Raw genomic sequence first — 22397 nt, 5'->3', positions numbered from 1 at the left:
GACCCCAGATATCTTCGGGATCCAAATCTTCAATAATTCTGTCAGACATACTTTCGAGAATTTTGCTATTTAAAATCAGCAAAATCGGTAAACAAATGGCTGAGATATGAGCAAAAAACCAAGACAACCTCGATTTTTGACCTATATCTGGATTACTAAGGCATTAATATAGACAATATGGATATCTAATAATAGATATTTCAAAGACATTTGCAACGAAGTATATAAGACCATAGTAAGTTGGACCTACAATGGGTCAAAATCGGAAAAAAAAAATTTTAACCCTAATTTTTTTTTTCACAAAAAAAATTTTAAAAACAAAAAAAAATTTTTAAAATTAAAAAAAAATTTTGAAATTTTAAAAAAAAAATTTAAATTTAAAATAACAATCAAAAAAATTTTTTTTCCAAAAAATTAAAAAAAAACAACTGGAAAAAAATAAAAGTTTGTTTACCTAAAAATATTTAAAAGTTTGAAGTATAATTTGGTGAAGGGTATATAAGATTCGGCACAGCCTTGTTTTACACTTGTTTTTAAATTTTTTTTTTTCTAAAATTGTGAATTTTGTTAGATGTTTCTCCACATAATTTATGATAACTCAAAAAGGGTTAGACCAATATTATTGAAGCAAACTTAGAAAAGTTCAAATTTACATATCCTTTAATCTGTTAATATATTGCATTTTAATCGGCTCAGTAGTCTTGGAGTTATAATACCAAACTGAAGTAAAAATATATTTTTTAAGTGAAAATAGCGAATTTTTGTGTTTTAAAAAAATCATGAAAAATCAAAACCGGCAGAAATTGTTTAGATTTATTGCTTTATTGTAAAGCCATATGTAATAGGAATAAAATGAGGTTTCATGATTTTTTTAAATCAAAAAAATTTTATATTTTCACATAAAAAATATATTTTTTGCTTGAATTTTTTATTATAACTCCGAAACTACTTACCCCCATTAACACGAAGTCTGGTTATGTTTTAACTAATAGTTATACTGACAATTTTTATACAAAAATAATTTTAAACGACAGTATAACTATTAGTTAGCACATAACCAGACTTCGTGTTAATGGGGGTTAGCCGATTAATGTGAAAATTTGTAAATAGCATGGGCAACATTTTTTCAAAATTTCATCAATCGAAAGAAGAATTTTGTGTATATCAAACAAAAAAGTAAAATTTTGGGAAAATGAGCGAATTCACTTAATTCTGAATAAATTCGTAAAGAGTCAATCGATTTTTATGATCGGTATTTCATTTTGTTCCTATTAAATGTGGCGTTAGGATAAAGCAATAAACCTGAACAATTTCTTCCTTTTTAGATTTTTCATGAGACACAAAAATTTTCTATTTTCACTTAAAAAATATATTTTTTGCTTCAATTTTTTAATGTAACTCCGAAACTACTGAGCCGATTAAAACGCTATATATAATCGGATTAAGGGCTATGTAAATTTTAACTTTTCTAAGTTTACTTCAATAATATCGGTTGAATTCTTTTTGAGTTATCATAAATTATGTGGAGAAACATCTAGCAAAACTCACAATTTTAGGAAAAAATTTAAAAAAAAAATCTATCCATAGAATTAAAAAAACTTACCAGTTTTGTACTACTGGAACCACAATACATCAAAATTGTGTAGTGGTTTAAAAAGCCTCCAATTTTTTTTCGATTTTGTTGCCTTGTGTTATTGATCAAGATGGAGAACTTCTTCCATATTTTAGCTCTGAAAATTATCTAGTCATTTGTAATTATATTGGTGACCTTCTAAAGAAAATGGGAGTCTGAAGCTACATATCTGATGAATGGAGATTATTAATGGACAGCTTATATCATATAGCTCAAGGCGAAGTTTAAAATGTGTTTTACTAAATATTGGTTATAAAAAAGCAGTTGTGCCTATTGCTCATTCCACGAAACTTAAGGAGGAGTATCAAAATTTAGATCTTGTTTTAAAAAAAACTTAAGTATATTCTCTTATCACCTATGGGATCTATGCATCGTTTTAATAACGCTTAATTTCTAGTCTGGTCAAAAAAGTGGGTACATTAAATTTCCATGTTTCATCAGCATAGAAAAACATGACCACTAGATCAAGAAAGACTGAATTCTGAGAGAAGACATAAAGGCTGGAAAACAAAATTTTAAAAACCCGCTTTTGGTTTGCAGAGATAAGATTAGTTTGCCTTCATTACTCATCAAATTGGAAGTTATGAAGCAGTACGTGAAGGCATTATATAAAACTGGTCCATGTTTTAGCTTTCTTTCAATAAACTTTCCAGGTTTGAGTGCAAAAAAAACTAAAAGCTGGCATTTTCGATTACCCATAATAATTTCATATATTCAATGAATCATTTAGGAGCTGCGGTTTGGAAATGTTTTGGCGTTGTGCAACATTTCTTAGGAAATCAGAAAGCTGAAAATTACGACGAGTCATTTAGACAAGTTTCCTGAAAATCTATAAATTATAAATATATGATTATGTATTTAAATTTTAATAAATTTAAACATGTATTTGATTCTCTTACATAAACATTTTTGTATTTTATTGCTCTTTGTTTAAAAAACCATTCGTTATGTGATGCTTTGTTGTAGTTTTTTAAACAAAACATTATCAAAATAATATGTAGACACCCAGATACGCTTCGTGTATTCATGAATATATTCAGAAGAGTAAATAAATATGTACAGTGACCAGTAAAAGTAAAAAAAGCATTGAGCACTTCTTGTACTCCATCTTTTTTCAAGTTTGCCACTTTGGTAAGTAAAACACGTCTGTTTTATTAAAAAAATTGCACACAAAGTATACCAAGCATTTGCAAATATTTGTGCTTCTTTACAACAAAAATAAAAAAAGGGGAATCCCACAATTATCTATTACATATTTAATTTGATTAAAAAAAAAATTAAAAAAGTGGAATCCTACACTTGTTTTTTACATTAGCAGTTTATATGGACCAAATGGTCCATTAACCTAACATTCGAAAGTTTTTTCTAGGTACCGTGAAATAGCTCCCAAATGAAATAACTCCCAATGAAATAAATCCCAATGAAATAACTCCCATCAAAAATGAAATAATTCCCAAACTTGAAAAATGAAATAAATACCAAAGGGTAAAATGAAATTACTCCCAATAATCGGCGGTTTCATAATATTAAAAATATTAGTCCCAAAAGAAGGGAAATAAATCCTAATGAAATAAATCCCAACAGAAATGAAATAATTCCCAATCCGAAGCAATTTATTTATGTAATCTAACTCCCCTCCTCTGTGGTGTATCAAAACCTGGCTTCGCTCAGAAAATTAGTTTTGCATTGCAGGCCTTTGGCAGGGCGCTAAGGTTTTCTCCTTATTAAGAAATCATTGCGACCTGACAAAGGCCGACAATGTAAAAATAATCTTTTCTGGACGAAACCGGTTTTTGATACACCCAAGAGCAGAAAACATTTGCGCAATGCAAAAAACTTTTCTGAGCGAAGCCAGTTTTTTATACAACCCAGAGGAGAAAACCTTAGCGCCCGGCAGAAGGCCGGCAATACAAAACAAATTTTCTGTGCGAAAAAGAACCCAACATAAATGAAATAACTCCGAATACAGTGAAATAACTCCTAATTCCCGAAATAAAATGAAATAAAACCCAACAAAAATTGCATTGGGAGTTTTTTCATTGGGAGTTATTGCTTTATGATATAACTCCCAACAAAAAATTATGAAATAACTCCCTATGCGTTAGGAGTTCTTTCATAATGAAATAAGTCCCAAGTTGTATGAAAAATTTGTTGGTTGTTATTTTATTTGGGAGTTATTTCACGGTACCTTTTTTCTAACCTAACAGCAGGGTTAATATTAACTTCACCATATTATTAAACAGCATCCATAGTGGGGAGGGTGGTTTGTGCTGCTGGTTGTAACTTGCAGAAATACTGTCCAAAAACCCATTAAAGTATACCAAAATGCTCAGGATCACTTTCTGAGTCGATTTAGCAATATCCGTCCGACCGTCTGTCCGTTCATGTAAACCTTGTAGTCAAACTACAGGTCTCAATTTCAAAGTACAAGCTCTTCTATTGCCCCAAGGACGAAGCCTATTGAATTTGGTTAGAAGCAGTCCATTATTTCTCCTAGCCCCCATGCGATTGCCCTATTTGAAAATAGTTAAGCTCTCATAAATATCTTAGTTATATAGATGTCCAAACCAAATTCAGCAAACCTAAGTTTTATATAATCCCATATAATGCCAACTTCCGAAAATCATTTTAATGAGTATGGATTTCTTAAAAATGTTGGTATTCAAATAAAATTCAACACAAATATTCCTATATATACGTAAGTCATGCCACCTAATTTTATTGCAGTTGGTCCATAATTAGATTGATGTAGGGTATCATATGGTCAGGCTTGACCGACTTTACTTTCTTACTTGTTTTTTTTTAATTTTTTACTTTTTATATAAATAAAAATCAAATGTCGTTCGTTGGTAATTGCATCAGTTGAGAACGGCTGGACCGATTTGGAAATTTTTTTTTAAATGTTCGTCATAAACCATCTTAGGTTTTTAAGGAAAGAGAAATGGCCCGCGCACTTTTTTGATTTATCTAAATTCGACAAATTACTGCACCGATATGGCTATTTTTTTTTGTCTACGCCTATAAAATACATGGATTTGATTGGAGTTAAAGCTGAAAATTACAACGATAAATTCACTCAATTTCAAATGGGCAGCTATGTTAGCAATAACGAAGCAATTTTGCACGTTTTTTCATTTGCCATTCGTGAAAGATATCCACCTGTTGTTCATTTAGCCGTACATCTGGAAAATGGTCGAAAAGTGTACTTTACTGAGGAGAATGTATTACAACGAGTTGATCGTTGAAAGTTAAGATTGAAAAATTTTCAGTTGACTCTCTTTAGAGGAACCAGTGTGATATGTATTAATTTGCCATTTCATTATCAGCCACTGTACTACTCCTGTGAGCTTCAGTAAAACTATATACTACTACTATAAATATATGAATCTCATGTGATATGTATCATGTCACATGTTGACAATAACATATATTTTCTTACATTGGTGTAACCACTGACAACATCTGATGCCACCATTATGTAAGCTACACATACAAATAAATCGTATACATACAAACGCATTTCTATATATGTAGTAAAGCAGTCGTCATGTTTGTATTTTATGTATTTTGTATCATGTTCAAAAGTACTTCTTCAAATACATGAACACGTTTGTATGTCTATTTGTATACAAAATATGTGTGCACCTACACAGAAACATAATATGACTCTCACATATCTGTATATTAGGATGGCCTTTATTTTTCACCTTTTCGATGCATGTTGAGTAGATCAGTTTTGTAGAATGAAGTTATAGTCCAGCTGGTCTGAGCGACGAATGAACACTTTTAGCGGTTGTATTTTTTTAAATTTTTGTTCATGATCACTGAAAGAATTATTTGGATTCGAAATTTAAAAAATCATTGAAGTTTTGTCTATTTTTTCACCTCTGTAAACAATTTTTTTTTTTCAGATTTGAAATGATTTTAATCAAAACAATGTAACATTAATGCCTGACCCCCGAATCCGTTGTCCGATTTTAATGAAATTTTATACAGACATTACTTATAGCATTTATATTACAGTGGACATTTTTAATTTTTTATCTGCCATACCTGAGCCTGCAGGGTATGGGTATTTTTCTATCCACTTCAGCATATACATATGGGTTCTAAAATTTTAATTAGCTACTTAGAAAAAGGAAGCCCTAAAAGCATTTTTTCGATGTTTTGATGATTACGTTGTAGATTTATCAATACCTAGCTACAGGCGCGGATCCAGTGGAGGGTAACAGGAATTGCACCCCCCACAAAACAGACATTTTTTCATATAAAAAAGGAAAAAAAAAGAAAAATGTAGAACAAATTTTAAATTCCAAAACTAACAAAACAACCCACCCAAATGGTTTATCAGGATACGCGCCTACCTAGCTATTAGGGCATTCAATCGATTAACCGTTAATCGGTTAACCGATTAATTTTGGACGGTTAACTGTTCGAATAATTTGAAATTGCCGATTTTCAAATAACAAATAAACCGATTAATTTGTGTCGATTAACCGATTAACCGAAATTCCTTTTTTTTTGCACTTTAAACAATTTTTTTGAATTTATTTTTCCATTTCAATTCAAAGACAAATTTCAAATTAAAATTAGATATTTTTGAACATCCAATAAACATGATTAGTGAGTATGTATAACAACTGACATATTTAATTTACATGTATTTGAAACTTTGTTTGTATTTAAATGTATGGACGAAACTTTTTTTGAAATGAGTCTTTTATCATAACTAAACGAAAGTATTAAATTGATCAAAATCTAAAACAATTCAAAAATGAATATTCCTTATCATGCTTTTGATTTCTCCAACATATACAATCAGCGAGAGAGTTTTTTTCCAAGAAAAGTTTTATTAAATCTAAAGAAAAAAATCGTTTAAATTATACAAATCATGCGATTTCAGAAATATAAATAGTAGATGTTAATATCTTTCTAATCTGTGTTAAACCCAAATTTTTACTTATCAAATATACGAGAAAACATGAATTTTAATTTTGATGTTTACAACAAAAAAAGCACTCTCACACAAAAAATAATTGACTTTTTTGAAAACTGATGAAACTATATGAAAGATTATAGAACAGTTCATAAAACACGGATTTTAAGTTATGACGATGTTGCAGCAAATAGGCGATATGTTTAAAAAAATTATCTCAAATACCTTATTTGCTGTTTTTTATGTTTTTGTACACAAAATTCGTTGTTGTATTTTCAATTTAAAATGAAAATAGAAATTATTCGGTTAATCGAATAATTTTAAATTAACCGATTATTAACCGAATAAATATAAACCTCGGTTAATTATTTGCTCGATTAACCGATTAAACCAGAAACCCGATTAATTGAATACCCTACTAGCTATCATATAGATGGTGAAAAGTTGAAACCACATATCTAACTAGTTGTGTTATGTTAACCATTTACCAACAATAGATCTCAGTTTGGCTTGATAAAAAATATTGTTACATTTTTTGATCAAAAAAAAAAAAAATAAGAAAATTATTCAACATCTTAAAGTTTTAACAGTTGTTGGCTAACAATTATAATGGATGAGGAAAATAATGACGCAAACCACAGATATTTTCCATCAGATAAGATTGATACTTTTAGAAAATATCATAATGTCTGATGAAATTCAAATAACTAATGAAAAGTCTAAAGATGTATATTGACGTTGAAAATAATGGAAATATTGGTCTCCATAATATAGAACCATATTTTTGTTAATGAAGTCTAGGAAACATATGTGGTTATTGGGAATTTCTACATCACTAATAATTCTATTCAACTTTTCTATGACTATTATTAAAACCATGGTCACATGGTAACTTAATAGTGGTTCAGGTAAAGTTTTCACAAATGAATGACAAATTGAGAAAGAATGGAACTCTCTAACACTACCCAGCAGTTCGACAAGGACTCAATACGTCCGTAAAATGCACTAATTTTCACTATTGTCTATTCGTCAAGAATGTACTCATTGTAATGCAGAGTGGATACAGTTGTTACTTAAACATTCCCAGGTATTGCATGGCTGATGAAGTTGTCACTTTACTGTTCCTAAGAAATCTAGTGATGGGAACATTTGATTCTTGTATTGTACTTCAGAAAGCAGTTATTTAACCTGTCATAATAAATCGAATGCATAGTAAATTGTCCATTTGCAATCGACAAAATGTAGCTACTGTCTCCAAAGAGTCAATTGACTTCCTCCTAGGAATAGCCTACTAATTATATGGCTATTGGTAACCTGAAAGTAGATTAGATTGCTAGTTTTGAACTGCCACGACGAATTTTGGGGTCTAAAAACCCCTACACACATAACTACTATTTTTTTCAACATAAGATAATTGTGGTAATCACCATCAGTATAAAAGAACAGGTTTGGCAACAAAATTTTTAGTTAGGTTGTGTCTCATTCCTTTAAAAGTTTTTAGTATGATTTTCTAAAAAAAACTAAATATTTACTTGAAAAATTAAATTCATATTTCATATGTTTTAGAACCCAAACACAGTGCTTTGTTCAATGGACAAAAATCAAAAACAACTAAATAACTCATTCGTGTAAAAAAGACTTTTTTATAAATATCTCTTTTTGTCGTCTCTAGAGGTCGCTAAATTTAGTACATTTTCAACATAAATTTTATGGAGAAAAATATATTTTTTTTAAGGTTAACTAATATCATTGTTAAAAGTTCGTTTTAAAAGATATAAACTCGCGATTAGCTGCAATGAAAGAATTTGAATGTGGAATTATGGAAAAATACTGTTCTTGTCAAAAAAGGTTTAGGTTAAAATATGTGTTAATCTATTTTGATTATGTTTTACTATAGAATAGCCATAAGTATTATCTATTAGAAAATGTAATCATTAGTTGTCCTTTCGTATGAAAACTATTAACATTTTGTTTTTGTTTAAATGTATAAATTACCATTTCGTAAATTTTCAATTTGATGGTTTGGGGAAATAGCTCCAGATTTTTGGTTTTTTATAAAATAATACCGTTTTTTCTTTTAAATAACTAAGAAATATTGCGTTATTTAACAAATAATGGCATAAAGTGTATTAATAGGTCTTTATTTGGTTCTTGATGTTGTATGTTTTTTTGCTGAAATCAAAAAAAATTCCAAAGTTTGATTTAATTTTGAAAAAAAACATGTTCATCAATTTTAATTTTTTTTTTTTTTATCTAATGCCTATCTCTTGTTTATTATAATGTGAAATCATTAATTGTCCGTTTTGACTACAACTTTAAAAAAAATTGTATTTGATGGCACCCATAAATAATAAATTTTTACCGTAAATGTAAGTAACTCAATAATTGAATATAACTTACATATCCTTAGGTTGAGATAGTAATATGTGCTTCTGCTGATATTAGGAATACTTAAAGTATAATCCAACATCCAGTTTGTAATATTACAGTTGAACCATAAGGCTATCAACATTTGAAAATGTCCGTTCATCCGTCCTTCCGAATTTAGAAAATATATACAATAGTTATGTAAATCCTTGCTAGAATTGAAATGTTAATAACTAAATTAATCTGATTGAATTTTATTCAGGTTTATAGATGTTTTAAGGAAAAGGATGTATGGCAGCCACCCGAATCCTTACTGCGATTGTAATACAAATGGGCCCTTTTTTAAAAATTTTTTTTTGTAATCAAAAGAAAGCTTAGGTCCATTCCTTTAAGATATTTTTAGTCCCTTAGTGGGATGCGAGTGGGATATCTATCAAAATAAATATTTTGTAACGCAAGACATACAATTTTTTAATTTTTTTTTGCAAAATCAAAATTTTTTTCCAATATGGGCCCTTTTTTAATTTTTTTTTTTGCTCAAAAGAAAGCCTAGGTCCATTCCTTTAAGATATTTTTAGTCCCTTAGTGGGATGCGTGTGGGATATCTATCAAAATAAATATTTTGTAACAATTTTTTAATTTTTTTTTGCAAAATCGAAATTTTTTTCCAATATGGGACTTTTTTTAAAAAATTTTTTTTTGCTCAAAAGAAAGCTTAGGTCTTTTCCTTTAAGACCTATTTTGTCACTTAGGAAGATGTGAGTAGGATATCTATTAAAATAAAAATGTTGTAACTCAAGACATTCAATTATTGACTTTTTTTTTGCAAATTCGAATTTTTTTTTAAAAATGGGCCCTTTTTTAAAAATTTTTTTTTAGTCAAAAGAAAGCTTAGGTCCATTCCTTTAAGATATTTTAGGTCCCTTAGTGGGATACGAGTGGGATATCTATCAAAATAAATATTTTGTAACTCAAGATATACAATTTTTGATTTTTTGGCAAAATCAAAAACTTTTTTGACTTTTTTTTAAAATGGGCCCTTTTTGTAATTTTTTTTTTTTGCTATAAAGAAAGCTTAGGCCTATTCCTTTAAGATGGTTTTGATCGCTTAGTGGGATGCGAGTGGGATATATATCAAAATAAATGTTTTGTAACTCAAGACATACAATTTTTGTGTTAAAACATTTATTTTGATAGATATCCCACTCGCATCCCACTAAGGGACTAAAAATATCTTAAAGGAATGGACCTAGGCTTTCTTTTGAGCAAAAAAAAAAATTATTGGAAAAAAATTTTGATTTTGCAAAAAAAAAATTAAAAAATTGTATGTCTTGCGTTACAAAATATTTATTTTGATAGATATCCCACTCGCATCCCACTAAGGGACTAAAAATATCTTAAAGGAATGGACCTAAGCTTTCTTTTGACTACAAAAAAATTTTAAAAAAAGGGCCCATTTGGAAAAAAAATCGTATTTGCAAAAAAAAAGTCAAAAATTGTAAGTCTTGAGTTAAAAAATATTTATTTTGATAGATATCCCACTCGCATCCCACTAAGCGACCAAAAGGGTCTTCAAGGATAATATCTAAGCTTTTGTTTGACCTAAAAAAAAAGATTAAAAAAGGGTCCATTTTGAAAAAAAAAGTCAACAAAGTTTTTGATTTTGCAAAAAAAGTCAAAAATTTTATGTTTTGAGTTACAAAATATTTATTTTGATAGATATCCCACTCGCATCCCACTAAGCGACCAAGTAGGTGTTCAAGGAAAATATCTAAACTTTATTTTAAGAAAAAAAAAAAAAAAAAAAAAAAAAAAAAAGGACGTATTTTAAAAAAAAGTCAAAAAAGTTTTTGATTTCGGAAAAAAAATATTAAAAATTTTTTATTTTTTTTTAAAATATTTTTTTTCGAAAGATCGAAGAAATAGCTATCTATACTATTTGGGACACATTTTGCTAAGAACAATAGGTAATAAGTTACATGGATAAGAAAAAACCCCTGTTTGACCAAATTGTCAAAATTTTACCCCCTATAACTCAGAGAGTTCTCGACCGATGTTGTTGAAAAATTGTGTCTGAGTTACTATCCAATAGAGCTAACCTTGGTGCAAATTTCATCCCGATCGGAAGACATCGATTTCAAAAGTTGGTTCACTTGACATGAAATGCCCCATATACAGTGGGGAGCTCAAATGAGTACATGTTTCTATTTTGTGCACTTCTTATGGAATAAAAATAAAACTAATAAAGCAAATCCAAAAATTTTTTCTGTCATGTATTTTATGTCTAATATGTAACAAAATTAATTACAATTCAAAACAAAAAACATTCAGTTCTAAATAAAAAACAGACAAAACTAAAATAACTCGCATGTACTCAATTTTGCACCCCACAATAATTTTAGGGAAGAATTGCATTTTTTAAAAAAATTTTCAAAATCCTTTGTTACTTAAATAAAATTTTACACGCATTGGCTTATTTTCTATAAATTTTTCATTAACTTTTTTTGGAATACTCTCTCTCTCGTGCTAAATCCGCTGTTAAAGCTCGTACAAATTGGTAGGAGTTAATCGGTATTGTTTCAACCGCCAATTCACGATTCACTAAAAATTCTCAATAGGATTGAACTCAAGACATTGAGCTGATAACTGCATTAATAAGAAATTTTTCTAGGAACACCATTCTTTACGATTTTTGACGTGTGTATTGGGTCACCATCCTATTGAAAAATTACTTCTTCTGCGGGATAAGCGTTATAATCTACAAAGTCAAAAGACGAATGTGAAAAAGACAAAGATGATTACGTATTGAGGTCGGTATATCGAACTGGACACTATTTCGGTAGAAATTTTGCTCACTAAACCATTTTTCAAAGTTTTTGATGAGTGCTTTAATTCGCCGTCCTGCTGTAAAATAACTTCTTCGACATGATTGGCGCTCTTATCTACAAAATCGGAATGGCAAGTCTATAAATTCGGTATGATTAGTCTTCAATATACGCAGATAGTCTTCTTAACTCATTATTTCGCCGATTTTTTCAAATTTGGTGACACAGTAAGGAAACAGTAAAACACGGTAATGATATGGGGTTGCTTTATATCGTGCCACCTTGGACCAATGCAAAGAATCAATGAAATAATGGGAAAAGAAAACCATCTGCGTATTTTGCAGACTCACCATACCGATTTTGTAGTCTCATCATCACGTATTTGTATATAAAAGAGGAAATCCTGCAGAAGAAGTAATTTTTCAATAGGATGGTGACCCAATACACACGTCAAAAATCGTAAAGAATGGTGTTCCTAGAAAAATTTCTTATTAATGCAGTTATCAGCTCAATGTCTTGAGTTCAATCCTATTGAGAATTTTTAGTGAATCGTGAATTGGCGGTTGAAAAAATACCGATTAACTCCTACCAATTTGTACGAGCTTTAACAGCGGATTTAGCACGAGAGAGAGAGTATTCCAAAAAAAGTTAATGAAAAATTTATAGAAAATATGCCAATGCGTGTAAAATTTTATTTAAGTAATAAAGGATTTTGAAAATTTTTTTAAAAAATGCAATTCTTCCCTAAAATTATTGTGGGGTGCAAAATTGAGTACATGCGAGTTATTTTAGTTTTGTCTGTTTTTTATTTAGAACTGAATGTTTTTTGTTTTGAATTGTAATTAATTTTGTTACATATTAGACATAAAATACATGACAGAAAAAATTTTTGGATTTGCTTTATTAGTTTTATTTTTATTCCATAAGAAGTGCACAAAATAGAAACATGTACTCATTTGAGCTCCCCACTGTAGATAAAGCTTTAAAAATATTGGTATCTTTTATTTAGTTCACTAAACTTTTCTTTCAGTGGATCTCTCTCGCTCACCAATACAAATACAGTTTTAGCTTTGGACATCTCTGATGTAAATCATTGATATCCATTTCGCAGCACAATTGTACAAGCCAACGACACACATATTCTTATTCTGTTTTGTTTATTCGTCACTGAGACAGCGATGAATACGCATACTATGCGGTTGTATTTTTATTTTTTCGTGACCACAGGAAGAAATATTTGGATTGTTTAATATATTGTATGCTTGAAATTTCATAATTTTTTTTTTGTAACAATGGGTTAAAGATCTCAGATATTATTTGTACATAAATTATTATTAATTGGAAATTTTTTTTAACATTCTGTAAACGTTATAAGATCTTGATCAACATTTGGCATTTGGCTTTTAGAAGACGAACATTTTTATACCTTGAGAGTATTGAAAATCCCAAAAGGCTAAAATAAGGTCTACCTTAATAGACATTCACATTTAACATAACATTTGTAGTGTATATTTGAGACGATTGTGAATTGTCTGTGTCAGTGGGTTTCATTTGTTAAGTTCATATATATGAGGAAAATCTGACAAGTAATCGTAAAAAAGTAAATCAGAGACAATTATTGTCAAATTCACAGTATACTTGAAGCACTGATAAACACTCTTTGTATGATTTATTAAACAAGAACTACATTTTAATAACTTGAGAGAGACATTCGAATGGCGAACCAGTTTATAGATTATATTTAAAATTATCACTTTGAAATATGAAGTATACGGTTTACTCTTAATCACAGAAAGCTGGGAATACTTCGAATGATACAGAAATTTATAAAAAAGTTTTATAGAAACTTTTCAAATTGCTCTCCTAATTTTGTATTGTATTTTTCATGTCACTCAAATTTAAAATGTTTCTCTGTTCTTATTGTGGTTAAAATATCTATAAAATTGTCATTAAATTAAAACAACATTTTCTTGTTTAGAATTAAAAATTCATAAAGACTTTAATGATTTGCATAACAACCCTTTTAAATTTTACATTTTCTTCTCAACCTAAAAACCTAAGAAATTATGTAGTTTAAATTAAATTTTGATTTTTTAATAATTTAATACATAGTAGTAGGTACTTTCGAAATTAAAAGGTTATTCTTTATATAAACAAAATCAAATTCTATCTATAGCTGACTGTAAATTTTTAACCCTTTCGTTATAAGATTTTGTAGAGTTTTACGCCCATATAAAATATACTCATTCTGTTGCCATTTTTTATAAATTTTATATTTCAGTAATTGCCTATAGTTTTCTAAAATAGATATTCTAAATACAATAATTTAAGGACATACATTTTAGAGTGTTCATTTAGTGTAAAAATTAAATAAATTTTATTTGATTTTTACTAAAATCCTTATATCCTTATATTTATTTAAATATTTTTTACGTATTTGCACATTTCTGTTTTTATCAATTTTGATTTCTAATTTATTTTTATAGAACACAAATATAAAATAATATAAATAACTAACTAACTAATAGTAACAAATTTTCAAATGATATTGCATTTTAAATTTGTTTACTAATTTTCAATATCCTTTTATCATTTAGTTTTTGTTTATATTTGTGAATATGCTTCTTTATTTTTTGTATTTACACAAGTAAAATAAAACTAAAAAATAAGTAAACTGAAAAAAATTATATGGTAAAATATAATAATTCAGCTACAAAGACAAGGTTACATCAGATGGCAGAAAAAACTGATTATTCTGAAATAGCATAATATATTTTACTATTAAATACCTCTTTTACATATTTTTGGTCTATTGTAATCTGGTGGTTTTTAAAAGATTCCATCAAGAGAAAACATGCCTAAAGCATGTGATAACAGATTTATTAAATGTACTAGCTGACCCGAAAGATGATGTCCTGTCCAAATTAAAAAAAATGCCATTGCGAATGAAAGCCATACCGTAAACTGCAAGCGTTTAAAATCAAATGGCATGTCGGTGGAGGCCATTAGGATCTGTGGTATCAAAACTTCTTACCTTTTATACTTTCCTTTATTGCTTCGATGACGTTATTAATAAGGTTTTTTACCGCAAGTCGGGTGCCATTACAAAGGCGTGGTTGGTTTATGTTTCGTAACATTATGATTAACGATCCGATTTTCAGATTGTGGGGCGGTAATTCGGGTAATTCGGCGCTACGAACAAAGTCCCCAAACCACAAATGAATTAAAACCCCAAAATTGGGGTCTTAATATATTATGAATTAAAACCCAAAAGTTCTGAATGTAATAAATAACCAAACTCTTTGCATTGCCGGCCTTCGGCTGGGCGCAAAGGTTTTCTCCTCTGGGGTGTATCAAAAACCGGCTTCGCCCAGAAAACCCAAGACGAGAAAACTTTATCAATGCAAAAAAACTTTTCTGAGCGAAGCCAGTTTTTGATACACCAAACAGTAATTTCATTATGAATTAAATCCCCAATTTTAAAAATTAAAAAATCCCTAAATTTCGTTGTTCGTTTTAATACCCTACACCACCATAGTGGGGAGGGTATTATGCGTTTGTGCAGATGTGTGTAACGCCCAAAAATATTGGTCTAACACCCACCATAAAGTATACCGATCGACTTAGAATCACTTTCTGAGTCGATTAAACGATGTCCGTCCGTCCATGTAAACATTGTGCGCAGAGTACAGGTCGCAATTTTGAAGATATTTCGATAAAATTTGGTACATATAATTTTTTCGGCCCAAGGACGAATCCTATTGAAACTGGCTGAAATCGGTCCATTATTTCACCTAGCCCCCATACAAATGTCCTCTCGAAATTGGACTTTATCGGTCTTAAATGTTTAATTTATATATATATCTACACAAATTTCGCTCCAAATAAGTTTTATATATACAAAAACCATGTCACCAAATTTTGTTAGGATCGGTCCATAATTTGTCATAGCTTCCGAAAATCACTTTAACGTGCTTAAATCACTTAGAAATGTTGGTATATATGCAAAATTCAACATAAATAACTTTCATATAGACATAAATCACACGACCTAATTTTATAGTGATCGGTTCATAATTGGTCATAGCTCCCATATAAGGCCCACTTCCGAAAATCACTCACTAGACCGACCATACTTTCTTACTTGTTTTTATATAAAATTTTGGGGCCTTAATTCATTTGCGGATTGGTACTTTGTGCATTGGTGGCTATGTTCGTAGCGCCGGGTAATTCCAGCGACTTTAAAAACTCGGTTGGATAGTTGAAGTAACGGAATTCAACGATTTGGACGTCATAAATTTAACAGCAATATCACTTTGAATCTTAAAATTCAATTTTTCGACATCAATGTTTTTCGCAGCCAATATATCACGTTAGCTCAAACAATCATAATTTTTTTAATTTTGTGCAATGTTTGGAAACACCTTCTGGATTAGTTAAGATGTTCATTCGGTGAACTGGCAGAAAGCGGTGAAAAATTTAATTCAGGCGGTCGAAATGTCAACCGGAATATTGCCGTTGCCGATGTCCAGCAATTGTTTGGAAACTATTTCTCCAGATTGATCGATCGTTTTTCAGCTCGACATGTATATTCTCCGTAAATTTGAATTTCTTGACGTGTTTCCACAAAACGAATGACTTCAAACGAGCATTAATTTCATTGTCTGTCGTTGACCTTGGAATCAGTGGCAATGTTTGAAGAAAATCAGCCGCCAACAGAATCATCACCACCATCATACCGGTTTTGATTGTTTCTAATGCCAAACACTTTTTATGCGCCATTGTGCACTCATTCCAAACGAATGGCCATCGAACTGTTCATGGAAATGTAACATGTTGGATTTTCATTGATTTTCATATTAGGTGGCAAGTTGAGTGCGAATTTTTGTTATCGATTCAACAGTGGAACGTTTGTTCTATCATTGTATTTTACACATGGCATCATTGTGTTTTCTCACACAAATCATCCGGTTTGGATGGGAAGCATATTGAGATAATTATCAAAAACAATGTTCGTATTTGGTGAGCATTTGAATAAAGCACAGCATATCCGATTTCAGCATTCCCAATTCTCTAACAATAGTAAGCGTTGACATGCTTCTCTACACATGTCACACAATTCACCATTTATAGTTGGCAAATCTTGGAATGATGTTGGGCCACGAACGTTGATTAATAGTAAACGCAATTAGAAACACTCATCGTTTCTTGGATGAACTGTGTAAATGCAACCTGATGCATCGGTGGAAAATAATTGGGGGAAACTTGGAACTGGATTTCCTTGTTTCTGCCGTTGAAATTTCTTTGACGATTGATTCCGAGTACCTTGGCATTTTGAAGTATACCAGCGTTCTTGCAAATTCATCATTTCGACACATTTCAAAAAATCTGGTCAATGTTGTAGATGGCGGTCGATCAATTCGTTGTACTACATTCTCTTCAGTGAAGTACACTCTTTTAACATTTTCCAGATATACTGCTATGTGAACAACAGTTGGATATCTTTCATGACAGGCAAATGAAAAAATGTGCCAAATAGTTTCGTTACTGCTAACAAAGTGGCCCATTTGAAATTGAATGACTTCATCGTTGGAATTTTCCACACTCCAATCGTAGCCATGTGACTGCCTTTGGTCACATATTTGGTCAATTTCGTAGATTATAGCGAACATTGAAAAACAAAATTGCTGAATCAGTCCGGACGTGGTCAATACTCCGAACATTTAAACAAAACTGCCATATCGATGCAGCCGATTTCCGATTTTAGATAAATCGTAAAGTGTGCATGGTAATTTATTCTTTCTGCAAAAACCTAAGTTGGACTATGCCGCAAATTTTGAAAAAACTTGTCATAGAGAGAAAAACAAGTAGTAATAGGACGTTGTAAGGTCTGGACTAGAAAGGGGCGATGCGAAACTTCCAACCACTTCATTATAAATATGTAACTTTTAACAGGTATTGCAACAAATGGTCTAGTGTATGATGGAATATTACCGCTTTATGTCTGGCTTCAAACAAATCAGTTGTATTCGATACAGTTTCTCTGTGAGGGTCTGGTCAGAATTAAGCAGCCCCCTCCAAATACAGAGAATTACCTTAACGCCATGAATATTTCACTTTAGTGTCGATTCGGCTGATTGGTCGGTTTATCGTAATGGGTCCATTTTTCAACCCAAGTAATGATTCGGTGCAAAAATAATGCAGGCAATTCATGGTTTTTAAACTTTTTTTGGCTGGCCAGGGCGATCTATGTCTTAGGTGTCAAAATTACTACTTCTGAACTGCAATAATTATCTCTCGCACGATGAAACTGATGAAACACACACACTGATGGAGTGCTTCAGCAGCTCTGTTTTTCAAATCAAAGAAATAAAGCAAAACTTCCTGTTGTTGGCACAAAATTCAAAATATTTGAAGCAAAAATAAAAACTTTGTTGTTTAATGTTCAATAACTAAGTTAGAATTAATAACAGATATGTATCATTAAAAATGACATATAAGTTATTAAAAACAAAACCTGCGTTCAAAAGAGACGCCATCTATTGTAAATCTCGCATTTTTAAATTATACACCTAATATTTGTGATGAATTTTATATGTAAGCACAAGACGATTTGCATGCTTCGCTAGAGTTCAGTGCCTCAGCCACCTTAAAATATCCCTTCTACTGTATCTAAGTTGCTCCATCTATTCTCTACCTTTACAAGAAAATGTCTGAAGAGAATACTTTTAATAGGCCCGAGTAGAACCGCATTGGATATATCCAAAGTAGATCCCATTGTTTCTAATTTGTCTGCCGGTTCATTGTAATAGTAGTCTTTGTTTTAAAGTCCAGGATAATACCAAGATATTTTGCATTTTGATTTCGATATAAATCAGATATTTCTTGCAAAAAAGTTCTATTTTGGGAGCACATTTGTATGAGTGAAATATTGGTCCGATTTCAGTCTGTTCCAATAGACTTCATTCTTGTGCAGATTTTGATTGAAATATCTTCAAAATTGAGGACTGTACTTTGCGAACAATATTTACGTGGCCAGCAAGACAGTCTGTCGGACGGATTGGTTGTTGGAATAATATTTTTGAGCATTACAGACATCTCCCCTCTATAGTGTTGGAGAGTATTAATATCTTAAATTATTTAGTAGAATCTTGTTTGGCCTCAAGCAGGCACAGCGAATCATTACTCTGCGAAATGTCCTGAACGTTGATATTGCCTGAAAAAAGCGATTTTAAAAAACATACTGGTCTTACATACCACCAATTCACTTTAGGCTTTGTATCCTTTCTATTAGAATATTTTCTCCCAGTATATGTATACAAACACTAACACCTTTCAAAGGATGTAATAGATGCAAACATTTATATACATCTGTATGTAAACATCATGAATTGCATGTACATATGTATGTAGTAAACATACATATGTCATTTAAATCACTAGATGTGGCACTAAACATCGAAATTGCATTCATTTCCGGTGATGCTGATCATTTGATTGACAACTACTCGGCAAAACTACTGGGTGTGCCATGTACTAGTTACTTTTTTTCCTATAGTCATCTGCTTTTTCTCCCGTAGGATGTATTTGATGGTGGTAAAATTTTATTGCAATTTTGTTTTTTTTTCATCTTTTTTTTAAGTACAAATTGAATTTTGGTTTCGCAACAGTGCTTTTTTGTGTAGTTAGATCCATTAAAATGAATTTGCTCTATTTTTACCTAAATATAAGTAAAATCATCGATATATGCACAATTGCAATTGAGTGTGTGGTAATAAATAGAAAAATAAACTAAAGTATTTATATAAAATACCGGAAATTTAAAATGTCATTTGTATAGAATTCAAATAATGCCAACATACATACATGCATTTATACGAACATTTAAATTTAATTAATTTGGAATTTATTATTGCTATTTTTGATTGCTTGTTAACAAACAATTAGACAGAAATTTATAACGATGAATTTTGTGGAAAATAAATCATTGTGTATTTAGGCAAAAGTAAAAGTTAAAACATTTATATCGAGGGACTGATTAATTTGACATTATAAACTTATTTTCTTGAAATCTAAGATAACTAGTACATCTCATATTAGCAAAAATTTAATAATTATTAAGTATACGCAACGTATTTTTATACACAACCACTACTAAAAGTAGTGTATGAGGGTACATGTGAGGCTATCAGCGCAAAAGTGGTGTAACCCCAAACTATTTAATTAGTGGTATATATAACTTACACCACTTTTACTAAATTATTTTGTTATATTATGCTCTACGCAAAAAACAATTTTTTTAGCTCCTTCTAATTTTGAATACGAAAAGGTAGCTTGCCTCACTTTTCTATTGATATTTGGTAATGTAAGGAATGTATGTAACACCACAACAGCAAACTACAAAAAATGGGGGTTGCACCACTTTTACACTGATGGACTCGTATAAGATTTCGTGTGCAATATTCATCTGAGACCCAACAAAGTATATTATTCATTCATATGAAAGACGATTAAACTATGTCTGTCTGTCTATAGGTCAATCAAAAAAAAATCTGGCATTTCTAAACGGCTGATCAGGAAAAAATTTAAAGCAAGCGCAGCCAAGAAGTATTTGAGTTTAAGTTATTAAAATGGGATCTACAAATTTTCCAGCGACTCACATTGGTTGAAGTTCATAGAACGAGCGGCTAAATATAGAAGAAGTTGTCGAAGGACAATGAAACTTATCACATAGGCATTTTTTTGTCCGAATCAAGAAAAAATGGAAAAATCAAAATGATCCGCTCACTTTTACGCCCACCTCCCATACAAAGTGAATATTAAATTTTGACCTACGACATTGTTTTTTGGCACATAGCATTTTTAAACATTCAGAATCATTTGTGAGAAATTTGAAAAATATCCGCCCACTCTACAACTTGTATTGAAAAAGTGGCATAACTCCCTTGATTAGTAATGCATCAACTCAATTTTCACAAAAAATAAATATTACATCGTACGACACTCAGTATTAGACACGAACCGGATGATATACGTCTGAAACAATAAATTAAATGGAGAAAAACTGCGTTTTCAGTTTTTCATTTCGTGATAATGTTTCCTTTTAAAAGGACCTCAAATTTTCAGAGGAGTACATTTTAAAAAAAAAGTTTTAAGATACTTCTGATCATCCTACTATGTCAAATTTTGTGTCAAATGATCAAGAAGAGTTGTAAAATATTTCATATTATTTTTATTTTATCCTGTAAAGATGTCAAAAATGTCCTTTCAAATTTTTATCCTTGAATATCCTTTTAGATTTCCAATAATTTTTTTTTAAAAAATAGCGAGTTAAAGATCCAAATATTAAATACCACATGCCAATATTTCATCCTTCTATCATTAGTGTTAGAAAATATTTTAAATTTGAATTATTTGATTTTTTTATATTTAATATTAAAATAATTTCATTCGAAAAAAATATAACAAAATCCGTTGTGAAAAGCAACGAGAAGACTTTTTAGTATACAAGTAAAATATTATAGTCTTGCAAGCCCGACCTTATGATACCCTACACCGGGTATATGATTATAAATAGTTTTCTTTTGATATGAAACTTATTTGTGTTGAATCTTATTTGAATACACACATTTTCGGTAGTGGGCCTTATATGGGAGCTATGACTAATTATGGACCAACCGTCACAAAATTTAGTGGGATGAATTGCGAATATTTGAAACATATTTGTATTGAATTTTGTTTGGATACTGATATATTTCAGAGATTTATGTATATTAATGACATTTTCGAGAATGTTGCTTATATGGGAGCTATGGAATATTGTTGACCGATCCACAGTGGTATGAGAATAAAAAAAGAGGGAACTATATATGTAACTTCGCCGATTTGAATGAAATTTCACATGCGCAAAGAGGAAGTGTATTCGAGTTTAAGTTTTGAATTTGGACCTCAGGGTTCCCAAAGTAGGACACCTCGGGTATGTTCAATTTTAAAATTTATTTATTCGTTTGTGTTCCGATTTAAAAAAAAATTACACATACAGAATCTCCTAGTCGAGCACTACATAAAAAAAAGCTATCAACTATCTCTTATAGCTTAGGAGATATTCGCATTTGAAAATTTAATTTTCAACATTTTTACCCACCCTACACCAGTTTTTTTGGTGACGGCGGTTCCAAATATTCTTCGATTTTATCCATTTTACTTTTATAGGATTAACAATATATCTATATATCAAATAAAGAAAGAAGTGTTTAAAAATCATGACTGAGTCCAAAGTTACATGCATTTGAATTTAAAAAAATTAAAAAAGGCGATTTTTAAAAATTAAAAAAATGTTTATAATTTTTGATACCGACGGGACCAAGTCCATTAAAAAAATGCCTATTTTGTATGTAAAATTCAAATTTAGGGCAAAAATTCTCAAATCGCATACTCGATTTCAAAATATAGTAACCTATTTTAGATGGCCCAATAAGTTCTTAATTACCTTGTAAAGGGTTCCGATAACCCCGCCCCTATTATCGATATTATAGCCAAAAAACGAAAAAATCCCATTTTTGGGATTTTTCAAGATTTTTTTGGGAATTGCGGGATACTTGATTACAAATTTCAAAATTTGTTTTTATTTTTACAT

The sequence above is a fragment of the Calliphora vicina genome, chromosome 4, assembly GCF_958450345.1.
Source record: "Calliphora vicina chromosome 4, idCalVici1.1, whole genome shotgun sequence".
NCBI lineage: Eukaryota > Metazoa > Arthropoda > Insecta > Diptera > Calliphoridae > Calliphora > Calliphora vicina.
This window is presented reverse-complemented; position numbering follows the sequence as displayed.